Raw genomic sequence first — 23,231 nt, 5'->3', positions numbered from 1 at the left:
TTATAGCAGGTTATTTGTATGAAAGTCCCCTATAGATAGTGAATTGAGGTATTAATATGAGTCTTTTTGACTTTAATAAGTGAAATTGCTTTTCCAAAACGTGTTTGTCTTACCCATTTCTTGATCCATTCTAAACTTCAGCTTATTCCAATTAGTACCCAGAGTTCAATTTATCTAAGATATGCTAAAAAGAGGTCATGGGAAGAAGGCACCAGTAGATGAGACACAGGATCAATGTGTTTTTATGGGAAAAAAAATGAAAAGAAAAGTCATAAAATAGTATGGGAACATTCCAGATGAGAAACATAATGAGAGGACATCACCTCAAACATGTTCAAAAGAAGAGCAATCCCCTCTGAGATACTCATCAACTCCCTCTGGCACATATTCATAAATTGAAAGTTCTGTGTTGGGCTCATAATTTACTCAAGTCAAGTTTCAGAAATCTTGCTCCTAAGCCCAGATTCAAAAATAAGATTGTATGATAAAATATTCTTTTGGTGGCAAGATGAATGAAAGGACTTGGTGAGACACATCACAAGCCTACACACTTCTTTTCTTTATTGAAAAAAACTACAACCAGTACCACCAGAGAAGACCTGTTCCTCTCCCACCCCACCCTATTATTCACATATAAAGCCATATGCCATCTACACCCAACTGAAGACCCTTTTACTGAAAGCCCTCACACTGTCATGTTTAAAATATGAAAAATAAATTCAGCCCAGGACACGCAAGAACAAGATTCAAAGGCAGCTTCTGACTTTGCTGTTCGTTTTAGGATTACAAACTACAAAGCCTCCAGGAATGCACCAGTTTCTTTATGAAGACCTGGGTTACACAGTGAGTATGAACACTATAACAGAGAAGCAGTAAAGGAGAGGATGTTTGAAGTGGCTGCCAGCCCTGAAGCAGCTCACTTCAGACAGATAACTATATTTTCAAACTTGTTTAATATTTGCCAATAGGTCACTTCACAAAAAGTCACTTGTTTGAGGGATATCAAACCTGGCTATCCCCAGCTACTCCTTCACAGACTAGAACTTACCCCACAAACAAGAATTTACTTCAAGCAGAACTAGGAGATTCTGAGAAAGGTTCACTATTAAGAAGTCAGTTCTCCAAACTTCAACACTAAATCCTTTTGAAACACAGCACACATAAAAATTATGAGACTCCCACATAAACATGGCACTCTGGAAGGAAGCTTAGAAATATCCTTTTAGAGCACCAAAAAAATAAAGGACAATGTATCTTGAGGGACCCTGATATCCAAAGAACACTAAACCAATTGGGCTTTAGACTTCTGATCTCATCCTGGTTACACAAGAAATTAGTGGTGTGACTTTGGATAATTCATTCTTTCTCCCTTTTCGACTATAGGGATCTTTTCTGTAAAATCATCATCCTTTTACATATCATACATAGATTTAGATCTGGTAGAGATCTTAGAGACCATACAGTTCAATCGCCTTATTCTTCAAGTAAACTTAGGCTCAGATTTCTTGAATAATTTGCTTTTATTTACATAGGCAGAGTTGTACAAAGTAGTCAACCTCACTCTGTCTTTCAGAGTCATCAAAGTCTAATGGCAAGACAAAATCCAAGAGGACTGATGAGATGGTCTAGGATGCCCTGTCTAACCAAGCTCTAAGCACTCCATACTGTCTGTTTTGGCCACCTTTGTGGCAATTGGAACAAACTGTTCTTATTTGCCTATTCTTCTGGGGATAGTCTTCACATACTTGGGGTAGACAGCCCCCTAACTCATGGGTTTGAGGCCCATTCGTTACCCTCAACCTATATTAGCCAGTTTACTGAGACAGTTTACTGGGGTGTGACCAATGTGGGTGCTATAGCTTCTTGGAACCACAGGTGAGAGTTGTGTACCAGGTAGATACCAAAATTGGATGAGTAGCCTTGAAAAGAGCTTGGAAAGCCCTCATGCCAAGATGTAAATTCTCCCTGAACACCTTATATATCCCTCAGGAAAAAATAAACAAAACCAAGAATAGAGAAATAGAAGAAGCTGTCAAATATCTCATTTGAACCAAAAACTGACCTGAAAAATGGATCAAGGAAAGATAATTTAAGAATTAATGGACTATCTGAAAGACGTAGTAATGAAAAAAGAGCCTAGTCATCATATTTCAAGAAATAATCAAGGAAAAAATATTCTAATATAATAAGAAAGTGGAGAACTTGGTACATAATAGCAGCAATGTTATACAAAGACTGTGAATGACTTAGTTATTTACAGCAATACAATGATCCAATTCAATTCCAAAGAACTTGTGATAAAAAATGCTATCCCCCTCCAGAGAAAGAAGTGAAGACATCTGAATGCAAATGGAAGCACCCTTTTCTCTTGATTTTTTTCTTACTTTTATTTGTTTATATTTCCCTTCCCTATATGACTAATATGGAAATATGTTTGGGATGACTGCACATGTACAACCTATATTAAATTATTTGCCTTCTCAAAGAAGAGGGAGAGAATTTGAAACTCAAAATTTAAAAGAGAATACATGTTAAAATTCTTTTTACATGTAATTGGAAAAAAAATAAAATATTAACTAAAATAAGAATGCCCTCACTGGATGACCAAAGCGTTTCAAATGCAAGTAAGAAAGATAAGAATTAAGAGATGTAGACATCTTGAGGAGTGAAGAGCCAAGAAGCTTTTTGTTCTCAGCAGTGAAGGAGGCTTATAGTTTAACTCCTCTGTTCTTTTCATGGTTACTAGAACCTCAGAAGAATTCTAAAACTTCCCCCTTTTTAGGTAGCTGAATGCAGCCAGATCATTTGTCATTTCAAATGTTTCAAAGATGGAGAGGCAGAGAAAGAAGAAGACAAAGAAATCCTTATTAGCCTAGATGACTTCTAATCTAGAAGCATCTTTGAGGATAATGGCTCATTATGTCCTTGAAGGAAAGGAGTATTTCATTCTTTCTTTGGATCACCAGAGCCTATTAGAGTGTTGGGTACATGTAGAAATGGGAATTTAATAGATGTTTGTTGGTTTATTAGGTGATCTTGAAAATGGTGAAGAAAGGATGAGCTCCAACCTGTCTGGCTGTTTGAGGCTGAGGATTAATTTGAGAAGAGTAAACCGGATAACCTAGCCCTTTCCTCCACAGAGCAGCATACCATCCCAAGCAACCTGGATTGAGTTGAAACTTGCAAAAACAAGACTAAGAATTCCCTGACAAAGAGCAGCTATTTAAGAAGCTTTGATAGGTGCTGGGTAGAAGGATTTATTTGTTTCAGCCTGGCCTTAAGCTACTTCCAGATCTATAATGTGGCCTTCCCAAATGTCAAGTACTAGCAGGACAATGTTAGGTTAGAAGGGGATGTTTACAACAATATATATACATGGAGCTGGAAGTGACTCCTCAGGCCATATTGTCCAACTTCCTCATTTTACAGATAAGGAAAATAAAGATCAGGGAATTTCAGTGACTTGGTCAGAAAGTTAATGCACATCCGAGGTGGGATTGAATATGAATCCTGTCACTTCTGGGTCAGGGCTCATTTTTTAATAATCTTAATTAACGTTTTCTTTTTAGGTTACAAACATATGCAGATTGTTAACAATTATCAAGAAATCTTTTGAACAAAATAAAACTGTCAAGTAAAACTATTATCACATTGATCTCATCTAAAAGTGAATATAGAATTTCACACTTATAGCACTCACAATTCACTGTGTAAAAAAATATTATTTTCTCCCTCTCACCCAATCCCACTGAACAAAAAAGAAAAAAAAGAAAAACAATTGTATGCTAATCAATACACAATACACATACAAACAAATTTCCTTAATGGCTATATTAAAGATTAGATATAGCCAATTCTATACCTTAAATCCATTAATTCTTTATACTTTCATGATTAGCCCTATGGAATCATCAGTGCTCATAGTGTTAATCAGAATCCTCAAAGTTTTAAATGTTATCTGTTTCTATAGCATTATTATTGTACCAAATGCTGTTGGCTGTGCTCATTTCATTATTCATCAGTTCATAAAAGCCTTCAAAACCATTCCTTCTTATAATCATGCTGTTATAGGATAAATCATCCTTTTGATCGCATTCACTTAACATTGCATCAGTAGATATATCTATGTTTTTTTTTTTACTTTTTATGTTTTTTTTTAAATTTTTTACACAATTACAAAAGAAAAAAAAAGCTCTAAAATCTTGGTTATTTTTCCTATTGGGACCAAATACTAATTCTCCTCAAAATTTATTGGCCTGTGAAACTTTTCACACAACAGACTCTCAAGTAAAACCATTGAGTTTTATAAAGAAAAAAAGAGAGAGATGGGTATTTTAGAAGTATAGAGAACATGCTCAGGACAAAGGATGATGGGAAAATGGTTTGTCACTGATTACTGCATTATCCTCAAACTCATTCATCCCTCATCCCTTCCAATCACATCCACATGATCTTTAAGTTCGAGGAAAAGGTTTAAATATTTTAAAATAATTAAAAGAAATAAAAATTCACATTTCAAAAGGAACACTCAAATCAGGAAGTACTTTCCCATCATACCCTGCAGATATCTGAACTGATGCACTGTCAATGCCACAGCTGCTTTAAGTTAAAGGAAATTCAGTTCCCATGATGACAGTGACAGCTCTAACAGGTGCACTGGGTTTCTATTTTACTTAATTTTAAATTCCTGAAATGGGAGAGGAGGAACAGGAGGGAGGAGGGTTTGGACTTCATTTGCTCTTAAAATATAGAAGTTATTACAAACCCTAACTGTAAAAATATCCCAATATAATCACACTTTGTATACAGTAGCTAAAGAACCCTTTGGTGCAATACCAAGTTTGTCTGACAGAAGATTGACAAATTCCCATGTACTCAGCCTCTTAAAACAAAAATGAAACACACACACACACACACACACACACACACACACACATACAGCTAGAGTTTTGATGTTTGAAATGTTTTTAAATAAGTTGTCCATAAGACAACCAGCTCAGCTCTCAGAGTATTTCCAGGTTTTTTTCTTCTCCAAGATGTTAGCTTGTTAATGCTTCTTTGCCACTTGCTATCCCTCTGCCCTCATGTCCTCCAAGTGCAAGGCAAGTAAGACTCACAGTTTCTTAATATTCCTCATACCTGTCTCCTTCCCATAAAACCTCAACCTGTAAAAACAGCTAAAATTCATAGTCTTTATCAGCCATATCAATGGCCCAGGCAAACTTCTCTCGCTGGGTTTTGTTATAGATTTTCTCAATTGGGACCCCCCACTTCTTACACCAAGCAACTGAGATCCTGGGATCTAAATAGTTGAGTTTGGAGGTTTCCAAGAAAATTTGTTTGTTCTCCTTTTTGTCTGTGGCCTGAACCTCCAATTTCATCAACTGTTCCTCCAGTCTCCACACAGTTTGCTTTGTAGCCTCTACCAACTTTTTAGATTTGACATCCTTTTGGACTTTGACCTCAGCTTTGGCATTTTTCAGATCTCTTTGGGCATCAGCCAGCTGGTGCTTCTTAGCATCAATCTTAGTCTGCAGGTTCAGTATTGACTTCTCAAAAGTCTTCGGTGGTGCCCTTTGATGGTTACACAGAATCGCAACAGCTCTGTTAGCACATTTATAAGAAAAGATCTTTGCTTGGATATTTTCATTCTGGGTAGTGAATGTCTTTAGCTGCTGCTGTAGAGTAATGGAGGCATTGTATGTACGGAAGACTTTGGTTGTCAAGCCCTCCATAAGATCTTGAAGGTGTTTGTTGAGGATACTGGTATTTAGTCTGTCAAAAAGATTATCCTCAGGCTGCTTGTTCTTCATAAATAGCTGAAGGTTCTCAAAAACCTTCTTCTCAACAGGGACCATGTTGTGGTATCTGATGGAATCCTTCCCAGGGAAATCAAACTCGACCATGTATTTCTGGCCATCTATCTCAGGATATAAGTTAATGTGCTCTATTCGAAGCGAGCAGCAGCCCACAGTATCAGCTGTCTCCCCTTCTTCTTTTTCATTACCAGCTCTCAGAGCAAGTTTGTCAATGAAGTATAATGCTACAGCCCTCTGTTGGACTTGCATTTCCTCGGACCTCCAGTCTTCTTGGTATTGTTTCCGGATCTTGTCTACACAACTCTTCAATCTGCGGGCTGTCTCATACTTCTGCAAATCCTTCTCCCCCTTTATTCGTGAGCTGGGGTTCAGCATAATGTACTTGCTGGATCCTTGGATATTCTCAGTCCAGGACACTAGCCAGGTAACCTTGTTATCATGTCTAACTTCTTTCCATTTATGTCCAGGGGGAGGAAGAGGAACTTTGGCATCTTTGCTACAGTTGATAACTATATCTTCAGGCATAATTCGTCTTTTCAACATTCCCATCTTGGGATGGTTGCCACGACCCTGGAAAAGACCTGGAGGCTCAATCTTGAAGTTGGCAATTTTCTCTGTGTGATTGTCCATCACACAAAAACCATATTCTTTTGCTAGCCTTTCATTTTTCTCTTTGATCTTCAGCTTCTCTTCCTTGCTCATTTGTTTCTTTGCTTCTAATTGGTCTTTGAAATACTGGCTTATCTGGTTGAAGTCACATCTTTTAAGGCTGGTGATATTACTTCTCTCTTTATTTGTCATTTCCTTTCTCCAGTCCTTGAAGAAATTTTTCCTAAAGATATCCTTAGTAGTGTATTCATGGCCAAGCATTTTTGCAAAGAATGTAGCTACCTCTTCTGCTCTGGGACTCAGCTTCATGACTTTACCACCATAGTAGAATTTGACATGCTTTGGCAGAGGCTGGTAAGGTGGAGCAAACACAGGACCTCTATGTTCTAAGAATTTCCACTTGATGCCTTCAGGATGGCACTCTTCCTTCCACCATTTCCATTTTTGCCTCTTCTCTTTCTTTTTCTTCTTCCATTTACAGTCTGGTTCAAGACATTTCTTATCTTTGTTCTTGATTATTTTTCCTTTGTTGTGCTCCCCTTCCTCTGGTTTCTGCTTCTTTATCTTCTTGATATTTTCTGTTTTTATTTTCTTGGGTTTATAATCATCATCATCATCATCATCCTCTCGAGGTCTCTTTAAAGACTTGATATTTCCTTTAGGTAAAGTAAAATAACCATCATCTGATTCATCTTCAATATCACTTGGGCTAGAGAAACCATTTTCTTTGTCCTTTATTTTTGCATCTCCAGATGGTTTTCCCTTTTTCTTCCTTTTGTTTCTCCTTGTCTCTATCTTTGTGCATGTCTTTGCGTCTGGTTTTCTCCTTTTCCCTTTGTTTCTTCCCTGACCAATTTTTGCACGCACTATCACTGCAGCTGGACCTTTGCCGTTCTTTTTCCTTGTCCTTCTTGTGCTTTTTTTGTTGGTTTCTCGATCTTTGTGTTCATCTTTGTGTTTGAGACAATTATTCACTTGGGCATCCCTATCAATCCGAGGGTCATTGTGCAGTTGATCTCCGCTCATGTAGAACGCAGCTGCGTCACAGTGGGAGTGGGAAGTGGGGCGGGGGAGAGAGACACTCACCACTTGGCATGGAGTTTGGGTAAGGATCAGGCACGGGAGTGAAGGAAGGCGGCGGTGGAGGGCGAATGCAGTGGAGAAATCACCCACAGCAGCAGAGAAATCACCCACAGCAGCGGAAATGGCAGATCCTAGGGAGTTAACGAAGGTCCGCAGAGTTGTGTAACAGACTAAATTCACATTTCTTTCTAAACGTCTTTTTGAAATCATACATTTCTTCATTTTTATATCACCAGATTAGTCCATGAAATTCACAAACCACAACTTCTTCACCCACTCCTCTACTGATGAATACTCACCTTACTTTTCAGGTTTTTGCCACTACAGCACCGAAGTAATCCCTCTGGAGTATCTCAAAGTGAACATATGAATTGACCGCCAGTTCTTTCTCCCAAAGATGGTATGAACACATCTCTGATTATACAGGAAGAAGTCTAGAGCAACGTGTTTTGTTTTAAAAAACCCCTTTTGAATGACTGGGGAATACCATTTATAGATGAACCTCAGTTGGTCTTAAAAATCCTCAAGCCCACATGCAGAGAAAGTTTAGGTCTCAAAATTTTCTATGAAGCTGGATGGAGTTTGGAAACATCGACAGTGATGATCATGATGACAAAACACAAAGCATTTTGATCTGGTTTTCCCCTAAAAGTCCAAGCCTAGCTGTTTCCGCGTCATGGCACCACCTGAAAAATGGAGCTCTCAGTATATTTAATTCAGTCATGGCCCTTATCTACAAAAGGAGTACAAGAGGTGAGAAATGATGACGCAAAAATGTGCTCTCCTTAGAGTACCATAAAAAGAGTTCAGATTCTCAGAGGACATCAACATCACCAGCTTTCATACCACTATTTTGACAAAATACTGTGGATAATATTTTCTCCTGTCGAGTTACCCGAAATTTGATTTTTTTGAAATGCCAAGTCAAGGATTCACACTTGAATAGGTGGGATAAATCATAAATTTTCTACCTAATAAATAAAACACAGAGACTTGAATGGGGATCAATGGGTTTAAGTGACTTGCTTTTAATGATACAGCTGGTATGTTTCAGAGGCAATATCTGAATACAAGTATTCCTGAATCTAAGACTTACTCCCTATCCCCTCCACCACACTCATCCTCTCATTCTCATACCTGACAGAAAACACATTGGTTCAAAGAAACCAGAAGTGTCCTAAATAATTTAAATGTTGATGTAAAAAAAGAGCTTAGAATAATTCATTTGCAGGTTATACCCTCTCAAAATAAATGCCTAAAATTGCATATTCTTAATAGAAAAGTTGACAATGTGATTAGATATCTAATATAATTGCTTTTTGAATCTCAAAACCACTGTATCATTTATGCAAATATCAGTTTTTCATTTAATCATGGCAAGTGTCCTAAAAGTTTTACTTATTGGCAAAAGTAACAGATGATGAACTATTGATCAAAAGACAGTTTAGGAAATGCAGAGCTTAACTAAATTATCTTTCTGCTCTGGGAAAGACCTTTGATGTAGTGGGAGAAGGGATATATCCTATTGATCCATTCAGTGAATTCCTCCCCTTCTCTGACCCACAGTGATGAATAAAAGGAGAAAATAAATAGCTGAATTCAGTGTACCTCAGCTTCCTTGATACTTTGTAAGGAAGAAGACCTGAAAGGGGAGCCATGATCAATCTTGTAGCAAGTAGATACTATTTCCATTCTCTAATGCGTAATGTCCTATTTCCCTCTTATTAAATTCCACAAAATGCCACCATCAACAAACAAAGATTGATTGGAGTAAGGCTAGGAATTATGTATTTTACCCAGCTGACTACTGGCCTGAAAAATAAATAGCATGGCATGCTCCCCAGTGAGGTCTGTTTAAGCCTTGTTTGATCCTAGAGTTGTACAGTGTTAGCACTGGAAAAAGACATTAGCAAAAAGCAAGCAAACATGTTACTGGCCTGAAGGAATTAAGTGATTTTTTTTCAAGATCATTTGGCCAGCAGATTAAAAAGGAAATGAACCTCAGAGGTTGCTCTAGAGTAGGCCTTACTCAGCCTAGTTCTTTGACACTGTAGGTTCAATATTTGAACAAAGTGAGACACTTGTAAATCATCCAGTAGTTAACCAAAAGGGATTTATTTTCTGATGGATAACGATTTTCAACAAGGATAAACACTGAAGACACCTCAGGTTGATTCTGAGCATAGATCCTTTGCCTGAATTACTGGAGTAATGCAGGATTTTGTCCTGGACCCTCTTCTCTTCTCCTTCTACATGACTTCACTCTATAATCTGATTAACTACCCTAGGTTTAATTACTCTTTGCTGATGATTCTCACCTCTAGTTATCCTGTCCTAACCTCTCAGCTAACCTCTGGTCTCAAATGTTCAACTGTCTTTCAGACATTTCAGGGTAGATACCCAGTAGACATCTCAAATTCAATGTGTCCAAAACATAATTCATTATCTTTCCTTTAAACCCCTTTCTCCTCCTACTCTCCTTATTACTATGCAGGGCAACACCATTCCTCTAGTTCCTGGGTTCACAACTTAAGAGACATTTTGGATTCCTCGCTTTCCTCTCCCATGTCCAAGCTGTTGCCAAGACTTGTTGATTTCATTGTTGCATATCTCTCATATATGTCCCTTTCTCTTTTCTGACACTGCCACCATTCCACCGTAGGCCCTCATCCTCATCCTCATCCCTTCATGCCTGAATTGTCACAATAGCCTGCTGGTGGGACTGCCTGTCTCCACTCTGATTTGTCTTTCATTTAGAGATCAATTATTTCCCTAAAGTTATCACTCAAATCATATCATCCTAATTTATAAATTCCAGTGCTCATTATTGTTTCCAGACAGCTTGGTCTACTCACAAGTCTGTGTTCATCCTTTGTTTTCCAAGAAGACCGTGACATCAGAGAAATGATGACATGACTTACATTTGACTTTGTTTTCAGTGAGGGAGGGCTGTGCAAGGTCACCAGCCTCACTTTCCCTTTCTGAGTCATCTGGATCCAGCTCTTCATCAGGATAAGTGGAGATGGCCCAGGATGCAATCGGAGACCTTAGCCTACTCAGGTACTCAGTTAGAGTGAGGTAGCATCTATTCAGTGAATAGACCTCTTTAAGAAGTCAAGTGCAAGTCATGTCATCATTTCTCTGATATCATAGTCTTCCTTGAAAACGAAGGACAAACACAACTTGTGAGTAGATTGAGCTACCTGAATGGGGACCCAGCTAGCTGGGTAACTCAGCTCATCAGATCCCTTCTGTCCATCCCTGCCCCCCACCTACCTTCCTTCTCCTCTCCAAAAGAAGGTAAATTTGGATGGCCAGAGGACCAGGTTTCTTTCTTTCTTTCTTTCTTTCTTTCTTTCTTTCTTTCTTTCTTTCTTTCTTTCTTTCTTTCTTTCTTTTTCTTTCTTTCTCTCTCTCTCTCTTTCCTTCCTTCCTTCCTTCCTTCCTTCCTTTCTTCCTTCCTTCTTTCTTCCTTCCTTCCTTCCTTCTTTCTTTCTTTCTTCCTTCCTTCCTTTCTCTCTTCCTTCCTTCCTTCTTTCCTTCCCTCCTTTCTTTCTTCTTTTCTCTCTCTCTCTCTCCCTCTTCATATGTTTTCAGACTGATTGTCAATAGTAACTGTTGCTCTTTCCCTCCCAGCTTGATTTACTTATTTTTTTTCCTTTGGCTCATTAAAGGGGCCATTCCCTGATTACTTTTTAAAGAAGTCTATTCACTGAATGGGCATTACCACACTCTAAGTGAGTACCTGAATAGGCCAAGGTCTCCCATTGCATCCTGGGCCATCTTCACTCATCCTGATGAATATCTGGTCACTGGATCCAGATGGTTCAGGTGGAGAAAGTATTGCTGCTGATTTTACACAGACCCTTCCTCATCAAAACAAAGTCAAGTGCAAGTCATGTCATTATTTCTCTGATGTCATGGTCTTCTTCAAAAAACAAAGGACCAAGACAGATTGTTAACAGAATCAAATACAAAAGGTTCTTTTTGGCATTCAGAGTCATTCATAGTCTTACCCTTTCTACCTTTCAAATCTTCTTACACCTTACTCCTTAACACATATTCTTCAATACGGTGACACTGGCCTTCTGGCTTTTTCAGGAACAAGACAATCCATCTCTTATCTCTGAGTATTTTCTCTGGCTGACACCCATTTCATGAATGTTCTCCCTTCTCAACTCTACTACTGGCTTTTCTGGCTTCCTTTAAGCCCTCACTGAAATTCCATCTTCTCTAGGAATCCTTTCCCAACCCCTCTGGTGCCTTCCCATTTTTAATTCTTTCCTTTTTATCCTGCATATGGCTTGCTTGTACACATCTGCTTGTCTGTTATCTTCTTCATTATGTTGTGAGCTCTTTGAGAGTAGAGACTGACTTTTGCTTCTTAAAACAGTCCTGGAACATAGTAAGTGCTTAGCAAATGTTTATTAACTTGTGTATGATCAATCAAGCATCAGTGTGTGTGTCTGGATCTCCTTGTAGCTTGTTTGCATTTGGGTGACAAGGAAGTGATGTCAGCAGCCTCAGCCTTTACTCCTCTTTAGTCTAGTTCTCAAGCAAGGTCCCAATATCTTTTAATCATAATAATAAAAACCACAGATTAAAAAATGTGAACCTTGATTTGTGTAAGAGACGAGGACTAGGATATTGCTCCTACCATACTTGTACCCCTTGGTGGTAATGTCCTTAAGGTATCCAAGAAGAAATTACTTCAATTAAATGCCTTTTTTTTTTAGTTATTACCAAACTCTGACAAGCAGCACTAGAGGAGGAAGATAGAAACTAAAACAGAAACATAGTAAAAACAAAATAATACAATAGCTTCTGGAAGTAGTGCCTGGATTTGGAAGAATCAAAGAAAGGACCAAATCTCTGGTCTAAAACAAATCCATGTCACCCAGAGTGCCAAATATTTGCAGTTCATGCTCAGTCTCTAAATAAGGGGTTTTTTCCCCATTTTTTTTCTTAACGACCATGAACACAACCAGAACATCAGTGTCACAGAAAAGATACTGACATTTCCTGTACAGTCATTGATTTTTATCATAGGTCAAGAATCGCCCTATAATACCAGTAGGTTGGTGTTCCCTGTACTACCAGCCAGGACATCAGGACTGTCCCTTCCCAAAAATCTTTGCACCCTGAGGCATGCCCTTCCTTCCTACAGTGGGAGTTGGTTAGATACTTTCAATCCCCTTTTGTTGACAAAGAAATCTACCTCCCAACAATTCCCTGGCCCGTGGGTCCCCTAATTCTTCCCTGGGGTAGAGTTACAAAATAATCACTGGTTGTTGTAGGGGAAGCAATGTGTATAACCAATCAGTTATACATCAAAGTAATCAGTGGGCTGCTGAAGTCTTATTTTTTGCCATTGCACATACCATCATATACTCTTCTCCTACTTGGCTACTACTGCAACTGGAAACCAATCTGGCATCCTTTGCCAAAATTCCTACTACTAGCTGAACCGGAACTCTTTTTCCCAATGCTAGGATAGTTCTTCAGTTGGCCTAAACATTTTGATGTTCCTGGGTTATGTCAGGCTTGACCACCACCCTATGTAAAATTCTTCTCTCCACCTAGGCTAGCTCTTGGCCTCTTATATTAGGCAGGAGGGCTCCAGGTGCTACTGAAGCTCAGCCTTCACTGCCTTCCTATGCTGGAGAAAAGAAACAAAGGAACACATAAAGTATCAGAATCAGAGACTCTTCTACATTCTCCCATGTGCTCTATTGGCCATGTGTAAGCAGTTATTATTTCTGCTGGTGCAGTGAAATTGCTCCTGGGGCTGGAATTCTGGGCTCTTCAGGGGCCCTCATTGGAAATTCCAGAGAGAGAATTACATTTCACAGTTCAAAGTACAGAAGTGAGAGTAGATTTAAAAAAGGAAAAACAGATGCAACATCTTGCCTATCTTTAGCTAATTGGATGGGGCGCAATCTACCCATTTGTTTATATCCTCAGTTCTAGTAATGTCTCTGGGTTCCTTGGGGGTATTTGGGGCTGGGCATTTAGAAACATCTTTTCAAGTGCCTCTCCCAGTGGCTTGTACCAAAGAATCACAACACAATCCACAAGGCAAAATCTTGATCAGTCTCTCATAATCCAAATCCAAAACAAATAAACAGCAACATTCAGTTTCTGTAGCAAAATTGTAAAAATACTAGATAATCAATGCAATACAATACAATACAAATTTATGAAGTTCCTACTATATTCCAGGTACTACACTGGGGATCCAAATAAGAGAAGACAGCTGAAGGAGATACGTACCCTGTGCTTCAGAGGAAGAGAAAGAAAGGGGTATGATAGAACATCTATTTGATTTGGAGTTAGAAAACTGTGCATATATGTGCATGCATATCTGTGTGCACACACATACACACACACACACACACACATTTATTCCCTGGTTGTGAAGTCCAGTTCACGTATTATCTACATATAAACACAAATATATGGGAACCATACCAATGATTTCATTGGTCTTTGGAGCTCCCTAGTAAGCAAACTCTCTACTAGAACAATCTTAACCCAAATCCTCTGCCTTTAAGAAACAATGAATGCATGCACAGCAAGCAAGGAAACACAAAGTTTTAGGTCTAGTTATCTTTCCAGCCCTACTCTTAGAGAAGAGCCTGATGCCAGCATCAGGTTTGGTTTTGAGATAACCTAAACAGAGTAGGGAAAGGTAACAAGGAAATGACACTTAGCTTCCACCAATCTTGACATCCGTATTGAAATACAACTGTTCAATTTGGCAGGATGTAGTAACTCTTGTGACTTGTGGGGATCCACCAAGACAGAAGGTCTTGCAATTCCATGTGAGTGGGACTTCCTGAGTCCTTAGATGAATAGGAAGTTTGGTAAAGGCCAGTCAGCTCTGAGAGCTTTAAGGAAAAGTTAATCCTTGATGGGAAAAGGGTGGGTGGGTGGGAAGCCTAGTCCTATCTTATCTGCCTTAAATCTGGGAATCTTTGGATCCGTTTTTGATTTTCCTCTTTTCTTTCCCAGTAGTGTATCTATATCAATATCTTCCTTATCTATATCTAGATACAAGCATATATTTTTATGCATATGTGTTGTAATGGTAATTTGAATTGGGAGATCTTTCTCATTCATTAATACGCTGATGTGACCTGTTTGGGTCACATAGAAATCTGAGTTACATGAAACCTGGGGTGGGAGGAGTTTGCTGAAAGGGTGAAATTAGAAGAGGAGGAGCTAAAGCAGAGCTCAGAAAAAGTCATGAAAGCAGTTAGAGGTTAGAAGGATGCAGGAAAGCAGGCAGTTGGCTAGTGTGGGTGATTTTGTGATTAGGCTTTTGTTTAAGGGACCTGATTTGTGGGAAGCCTAGCAGGGGGAAGTCATATTTTTGTTACTGCGATAGATATGGCTTTCTGGTGTCTGAATAAATGTTTTGGTTCTGTCTTCCATGTGGAGAGTCTGTGATATTTCACAATTCAGAATTGTACCAGGATGTTCATGGCTGCCGTGGGTACTGTGAATATTGCATTGATGCTACATGTATGTATATGTGTGTGTATATATACACATAAGTATACATGTATCTGTGTATATGCATATATATAACACTGTATGTATATACATATACATATATGAACATGCACCAATATGCACACATAAATGCAGAAAAATGCTAGTAAATGTTCAGCAATCAGTTGTCTAGAGGATAGAAGGTAAGCTTTCATGACTTTTAAGTTTAATCTTCATTATTAATAATTTTTCCATCACTTTTGTAAGCCCAGACAACCAAAAAACAATAACTTAAGCCCTAATTTTTAGTGTTTGAAGATTTCTAAGGCATAAATGCTCACAATGAACATTATCTTTTGGCTTTAGCTTCCTGAGTATGAAAAGCTGGTTCCATCACAAACACACACACACACACACACACACACACACACACACACACAGGCATATATGTTTGTATATATGAATATCTACTATCTCTGTATCTATTTCCCTGGCTACTTCTTAAACAGGTCTATTCAATAAATGGGTGTTGCCTCACCCTAAGTGAGTACTTGCAAAGACCTGGGCCTAAAGGGCCCAAGGTCTCCCAGTGCATCCTGGGTCATCTCCAGTCATCCTGATGAATATCTGGTCACTGGATTCAGATGGCTCTGGAGGAGAAGTGAGACTGGTGACCAACACAGCCCTCCCTCCCTCAGAACAAAGTCAAATGCAAGTCATGTCATCATTTCTCTCATGGCATGGTTTTCTTCAGCAACGATGAACACAACAATCTGTCTCCCTATAGGCACATACACACACATACACATACATACATATATAAAGAGAATGAGGAAGGCAAAGGAGGGGGGAGGCCGAACTGAAAGAAGAAAAGAAAACTCAAAGTGACAAGAATCAAAGGAGGCCTAGAAGGAAACAAAGAAGAAAAGTTTTCTTTACTTGGTTTTGACATGAGGGCTAAAAGGCTCACTTAAAATGTTATACCTTATTTTTCAAGGTTATTCTCTTTTTTATTTCTATTTTCTTTTGACTGTTTTAAAGGATTGCTGCTGTTTAGGGAAGACTGGTGTGAGGGCATGCTGAGCCCTTTTCAGGGCTGCTCATCTGCTTTTGGTGTCCACCTGATTCACCTTCTTCTCATTTTTGGCTCCAAGAAGCTATAGCAAGAGCAGCATCCTCACTCCAGTAAACCATCTTGCCAGACTGGCTATATCAGGTAGAGAGTAATTATTAGGTCTTGAATCCATCAGTGAGTCGGGTTGGGGGAGGGAGCAGTTATCTACCCTAAATAGGTGAAGACTTCTCCAGAATCAGTGGACAGATGAGAACAATTTATTTCAGTGGCCATGAAGACGGCTGAAGTAGGCACTGTAGGGGGCTTAGAATTTGGTCGGACATCGAAGAGGGCAACGTCATGCACTGCATCCCAGGCCATCAAAAGTTATCCTGACTTTTGTCTTGTCACTGTACTCTGATGACTCTGAAAGAGAAAGTGAGGATGATGACTTTGTGCAATTCTGCCTAACCTAAATCCAGTTTGTGGCTAAGTGAACACATCACCTGTCATGTCACTGGTCCTCTTCACAAAGCATAAACAACAACAGACATTAAACATGCATTCCCCTCTTGAATGAATGAAGGTATGTACGCATATGTTTATGTATAGATCTATATGTATGCATGCACACATTTCTAAATACATGTACATGTGTATACTTGCATACACATGCACACATATAAATATGCATGTTTATACAAGTGTGTACATACATCTTTATAGACATGTAATACACATATGCATTGTGCATTTGCCTGTGCATATGTATATGCATGTGCAAGCATATGTATATATGTACTATACATGTGTATGTACAGTGTGCAATTAAGGATTTAATAGAAAAGCAAAATGGCCTCTAATCCCAAATAGTGGACATTCTAATGCAGGAGATGACATAGGTTTCAGATTTAAGGCAGATGGCTAGAAAGCCCCTTGGGTTTGGAGTGCAGAAGCAAAGTAAATGGTAGTACAACTTCTTTAATGTCATTACCAGCACCAGTAGTATCTGTTTCTGCTGTTCAGCCATTCAACAATGCCAGACATTTCAGTGGCAAGAATTATATTTCTTGTCCGATTGTGCATGGGGGAAACAGGCAGGAGGGTGGAGTTCAAACCATAACATGCAAAGTTGATTTATGTGATTAAAATTATTGCCTTTTGTGTATTGACATTTTTCAGTTTCTCTTATTTCAACATGTCATTCACTGTAGGGTTTTTATGTTAGTATTTGATATTATTTAAAATTCAATCATTTATTTGAGGAACTTTTATCATTTATATAGACTGTCCTTCTCGTGGAATAATACCTAGACAAACAATTTGCCCATTTACAAAGGTCTCCTTGACTGCTTTATTTTTTAACTATTCTATTTTCAAGCTTATTGGAATAGCTCTACTACAGAGAGATCTGTGTTATTCAATATATCTGGTTTCTGCTCAGGTATCTACAAGAAGTTAGGTCTTCCATCCACCTAATTTGGAACAAAATTTCCAGTTCACAAAGTTGTGTATTTCTCTGAGATCAATTTCAACATAGACAATCTACCTGGGCCACTAGAATATGATTCATTATACTATGAAAACTGTGATGATGTAGCTCCTCATCCCGATCACCCAGACGATATGTTTAGACTAGTATGTATGTACATTTTAACATTTGGATTTCATGTCACATTAATGGTGAGACATAGATCAGATGCTGCAAAGTTTCCAATGTAAAGCTAAGGAAGAATTGTAATTCAAGTACAGTACTGGGTAAACATGTCTGTGTGGCCTGATTTCAGTATTAGCACTTCATTTTAATGATGACTGAAGCTCTGGTGTTCACTGTGAAATCCTTGAGTCTACTTAACAACCTGTTTAGAATATGCTGAGTTTATAAAACTGGATGAGTGGTGCCTGAAAATCAGAAGTCTGTACATTGTGTTGGTCTCATGCATATTAAATAGAGGAGCTACATCAATCTAGGGAGAAAGAGTTTGCAAAATTCAACTTGAATCAAAATGTAAATGACTTGGGAACAAAACTGTTATTGATATTTCCCAACTTCAAATTCTTAATCTGGCCAAGATTTCTCCCTTTTGATGATTAATTATGAACCCTTAGACCCAACCAAAAGTACCCACATATGGCAGGGGCTAGGGAGCTGAAGATGGGAGTAGGATCCAGTCCTATTATGCAGTTTTATAAGAAGTCAATCCAAAGGGCAGGGCAAGGGAAAAAAAAAAAAACTATTTAAAATTGTTAAAGAAAACCCTGAAGCTCTTCTAACAAATAATCAAAGTGTAACTCCTGTTCCCTCAACTGATCCTCCTATTTTCGTCATCTCTAACTCATTCAAAATGAGAGTGGACAAATCCTTCCATCTCTCACCATTAAATGTATATGCCTCTAGATGTGCATATTTTATTCTCCCCTTGCTTTTTTTTGATGTTCATTAATATAAGAGATATGGGGAAAGGAGCATGTGCTCTGATTCTATCCTGGGTCTCATATTCTAATTGGGATGAGAATAGTAAAAGCATCTCACATATATGTGTGTGTGTGTATATATATATATACATTAAGCTTGATGAAAAACCACATTTTTTTCTCATAACAACCCTATGGAATAGGTTGAAAATTATTATTGACTCTACAGATAAAGAAACTGAGACCCTTTTGGGTTAACAATAAGGGATAGCTATGAAATATACGAACTGGAATAAAAATTCAGGTCTTTTGCCTCTATGTCAATAATCTATCCACAACACACTCCACTGTGACCCAGGGAGCTGTAAATATGAAAGTTTGATTTGGTTAATATTTGCAAAGAAAAAATAAGTTAAGAAAATATTGATATGTAATATGAATGTAATGATATGGAAAAATGTTAAAATAGTATATTTATATCCAAATACAACTATCTAGTTTGTACATTTCTTTTTTCAATTCAGTGAAATATGCATTTTCAGAATCCACTTTTATTTTAGATTCATTTCACTAAATATCACAAATTTCATTAAGGTCAAAGAAAGTACCTTCAAGGATCATTCAGCACAAAAACCACACTTGATGTTAGATTAGAGTATGTCTGATCTCCCCCCTACCTCCCTATAAATTTTCCTTGGAGAGCTGGGGTGAGGGATTATGGCAACAGGGTGTGCTCTCTGTCCGTCTCTCAGATTCCTTTGATATATTGTTCTTTTGCATCCAGATGCTTTCATTTTCTTTCTCCCGGATTCCAGAGAGATATCCATTAGAGATTCCATAACAACTAATTGTTGTAATTTGATATGTAGACCACACCTGGGGAAATTTAGCTGCAAGGTGTGGGATAAAGGTTTCTGTCACTGTCAATGTCATATTTGGATAATATAAACACATGAAATACAAAGGTTATTTTATTTCTTATCTTATTTTTCCTTACCAGATATTTAATCATAGATGTGAATAATTAATAAGACTTTATTAGGTAGCAGAAAGTGTAATGGAAAAATGCTATACTTGGAGTCAGATGACAGGTTCAAGTCTTAACTCTAGCATTAAGTAGCTGTATCCTTACGGAAAGACTTGCAATCTCTGTGGATCTGAAACCTCATCTTCACAATGCTTTCAATGGACTCTTATCTTATTTCTCAAGTTATTGCAAGATACTAAGTTTAGAGATATAGCTTACATCCTGGATGATAGAATTGGAATCTAAAAAACATCAATATGATAAATCAGTAGTCTAAATTAAATGCATCAATATATAGAAGTAACAAAAATAGAACTTAAAAGAAATAAATGTAAGATCCTACCATTAAATTTATTTAACATTTTTAAAGTTTAAAAAAAAATTTGAACTTAATATACAGAAAAAAGCTCTCTCCATATATTTGGGTGTATGTATGTGTATGTGTGTGTGTGAATGTACATATATATATATATATACATATATATACATACACACAGATATATATATATATGTGAAATAGAAAAAGAATTGTATTTGAAGCTGTGAATCTCATATGTAGTTTCATATACAACTTCAATTTCTTCATAAATACATAATAAATGAAACGTAAAACTTTCAAAAATGTCCATGAGGTCTGTGATTCTGGTCTTCCTTATATTTTTACTTCAATAACTTTTTGTCTTTTTCTTTCTTTTCTCCTTTTTTTGTTCTCTACTCTTAAAAAGAAATCAATGACGCACACAGACACACAGACACACACACACACAGACACACAGACACACACACACAGGTATAGGATTGAGTAGATAAGCCTGGTTCACATAAAGGAAACTATCTTAGTGCACTTGCAACTTCAGTGTAAGTTACCATTGTGATGTGGTCACACACACACACACACGCACACGCACACACGCACAAACAAAAAACCCAACTAAAGTCATCATTGTTTCCATTGATACTAGGAGAATATCCATAATGAGATCAACCCAAGCACAGCTACATTTGAGTATCCTGATTAGTTCTGAACTCCTAATTTTAGGAAGGGTAAAGTAGACTGATTCAAAAGGAGGGTGGCATATGATAAAGGAATTTGAAATCCTGCAAGGTGCTATTTAAGAAACTAAGGATGTTTTACCTGGAGAAGAAAAGTCTAGGGAAGACAGGAATGCAACCTTCAAATATATTAAATGTTGTCATATGGATGAGAAATTATTCTTGTTCCGTTTGGCCCCAGGGTACAGAATGAGGAAGAAATGTAAGAAGTTATGGAAAGACAGATTTAGGCTTGATGTAAAGAAATGCTTTCTAATAAAATGCTGCCCACAATTGGAATGACAGTTTGGGGAGGTTTTTCATTTGCCCATAACTTTGAGTGTTCACTTGGTGGCTGCCTAATTATTTTTGAGGTATGTAGTCAAGGGCATTCCTGTCCAGACTGAAATTGAACTTCACTGTTCCCTCTCAGTGCTGAAATTCTGTAGTTCTGTGATTATTGCTTAGAATTAAAGGAAAATGGGAAACATAAGAAGTAAAGCAATAGGTCTAAATTAGCTACACATTCAATAATCATACTCTGAATAATCATGATTAACAATGTTGTATTCATGAGCCATGAACACAAGTATAGATCCTAAGTCTTGAGTCAAAGAAATCCAGTAAATATAATGGAACTTCTTTATTTCTCTACTACTATCAGTGTTGTTTACCAGATTCTGAATAACTAATAATACATAATAAATGAACAACCCTGTAGTTCTTTGAGTTTCAAAGAAGGCCTATAATCCCCCTCTGCAAACTCCAATTGTGTACAGATAGTATGGAACTTTTGAAAACTGCTGTAATCCTATATATGTGTCTGTGAGACTGTGAATTACAGTAAAAAAAAAAAAAAAGTTATGGTATAACAAAAAGACCACTGAATTTGGGGTGAAAAGACCTGAGTTGAAGCTTAGCTTTGCCCTTTCTTGTCATGGGACAGTAGCTAAGTCATAACTTCTGAACCTCAATTTCTACATATATAAGAAGAACACTCTCATATTATCTCAGATTTGTTTAGAAGAAAGAATGTAGCAAACTATAAAATGCTTTAAAAATGCAAGTTATCAATATTATTGTAGAGCTATATGAATATATGCTTCAATACATGAGTACATTCCTAAGGAAATTCTTTTCACTGATACAGATATCTACTCATCCCATCAAGAGTAGACACATTGCTGTGAGGGGAAAAAACATCACCTAGTAGCTAACCTTATGGCAATGATTTTCCTATCCAAACTCAGTTAAGTCTTCCTTCCTTCCTTCCTTTCTTCTTTCCTTTTTACCTGCCAGCACTCTGCCCAAAGGGAATGTAAATTTTAATTTCTGAAACTCTTTATTTTTTTCTTAACTCCAAACCACTCAAATTCTTTTTGATTAGTCAACAATAGGTCCCAGGCCAAGCCCTACTTGGTCACTACTTGAGTGATAGAATGTAAGTCAAAGGTGACTGGTCCAAATCAGAGTTGTGACCTAGCAGAACCAGGCTTCTGATCAGGTAAAAGGTCAGAACCATTTACGCATACTTGATGAGCTGTTTGAGGGGGAACCTATCAGGGAGAAGAACATGAAGTGAGTGATTAAGGAGATTGTATCTAGCCAATGGAGAGAAAGAGGGGAAATTCAAATTGACAAAAGCATTAAAAGTATCGCATTTGTCTGAGCAGGCCGACTCTTCATTTGGGAAGGACTCATTCACTAGGAATGTAGAATAATTGGCTAAAATAAAATGGGAGCTTTCCTGGCTTCAGAAAGTGTATTGTTCTTTGTTTAGAGTGAGCATATTTCTCACAAACCTTAGATCACCTTCACAATTTAGTGAACCCTCAGAAAAGGAAGGGAGTGGAGAAACCTCAGAAAAGGAAGGAAAAGAAACTGGGATGATGGCTTGCCATTTTTTTGCCAAAGTAATTACCGAGCTTTCAAAATACATTGGTTTTAATAAAAGAACTAAAGGTTCTTAAGGAAATACTAAATAAACCATGCACTTGAGAATATAAGTATGAATACATAATACGCCTGTATCTCCCAAATTGTTCTCTGCAGAAGTCTGGTATTCCATATGATACACTTAAAGATCTGTGAGAAAATGTAAATGACATCAATGTTATCTCTAAAGCAATGACAGGATGCTATTTTTCTTGGTGTTCAATCATTGAATCTTGTCCAACTCTTTGTTATCCTATGGACCACAGCAAGTGAGCACTTTCCATGGGGTCTTCTTGGAACAGATAATGGAGTGGTTCACCATTCCCTTGTCCAGCGGATCACCTTTTGTCAGAATGCTCTACTACGATCTGTCTGTCTTTGGTAACCCTGCACAGCATAGCTCATCAAGGGAAGTAAGCTTCTCCACTTTGTATGAATAATACCAATATGTATATATGAATAACATGAAGTTGTCTGTGGATCAAAATACTTAATGTGATTTTCTTCAAGAAATTAGCCTTACTCTCCCCCTGCCCCAGCCATATTGCTATGAATTATTTTCTGTTTTCTGAATATGGAGTATGCCATACTCCTAGATCTCCCAGCTCAAAGTTTCTAGATTTTGTCAGTGTATTTCAAAACCCAAAATATATTCTAAATAAATGAGTTTGAGAAACACTATTTCATGTGTTTCTCTCCCTGAATTTGTTATTTAATCATACCTATAACTACAGTATAGTAGAGCTATCCTTGATAAACA

The 23,231-nt window shown here is 37.7% G+C and overlaps 1 pseudogene; it reads right to left on the bottom strand.

The window, feature by feature from the left end:
* Window positions 1-3,524: 3,524 nt before the first annotated feature.
* On the bottom strand, window positions 3,525-7,767 carry LOC140515050 (DNA topoisomerase 1 pseudogene; annotated as a pseudogene).
* Between the last annotated feature and the right edge of the window lie 15,464 nt (window positions 7,768-23,231).

Source organism: Notamacropus eugenii, chromosome 7 (assembly GCF_028372415.1).
Source record: "Notamacropus eugenii isolate mMacEug1 chromosome 7, mMacEug1.pri_v2, whole genome shotgun sequence".
NCBI lineage: Eukaryota > Metazoa > Chordata > Mammalia > Diprotodontia > Macropodidae > Notamacropus > Notamacropus eugenii.
The sequence above is the reverse complement of the archived record's forward strand: the minus strand, read 5'-3'. Positions and strand labels throughout refer to the sequence as shown.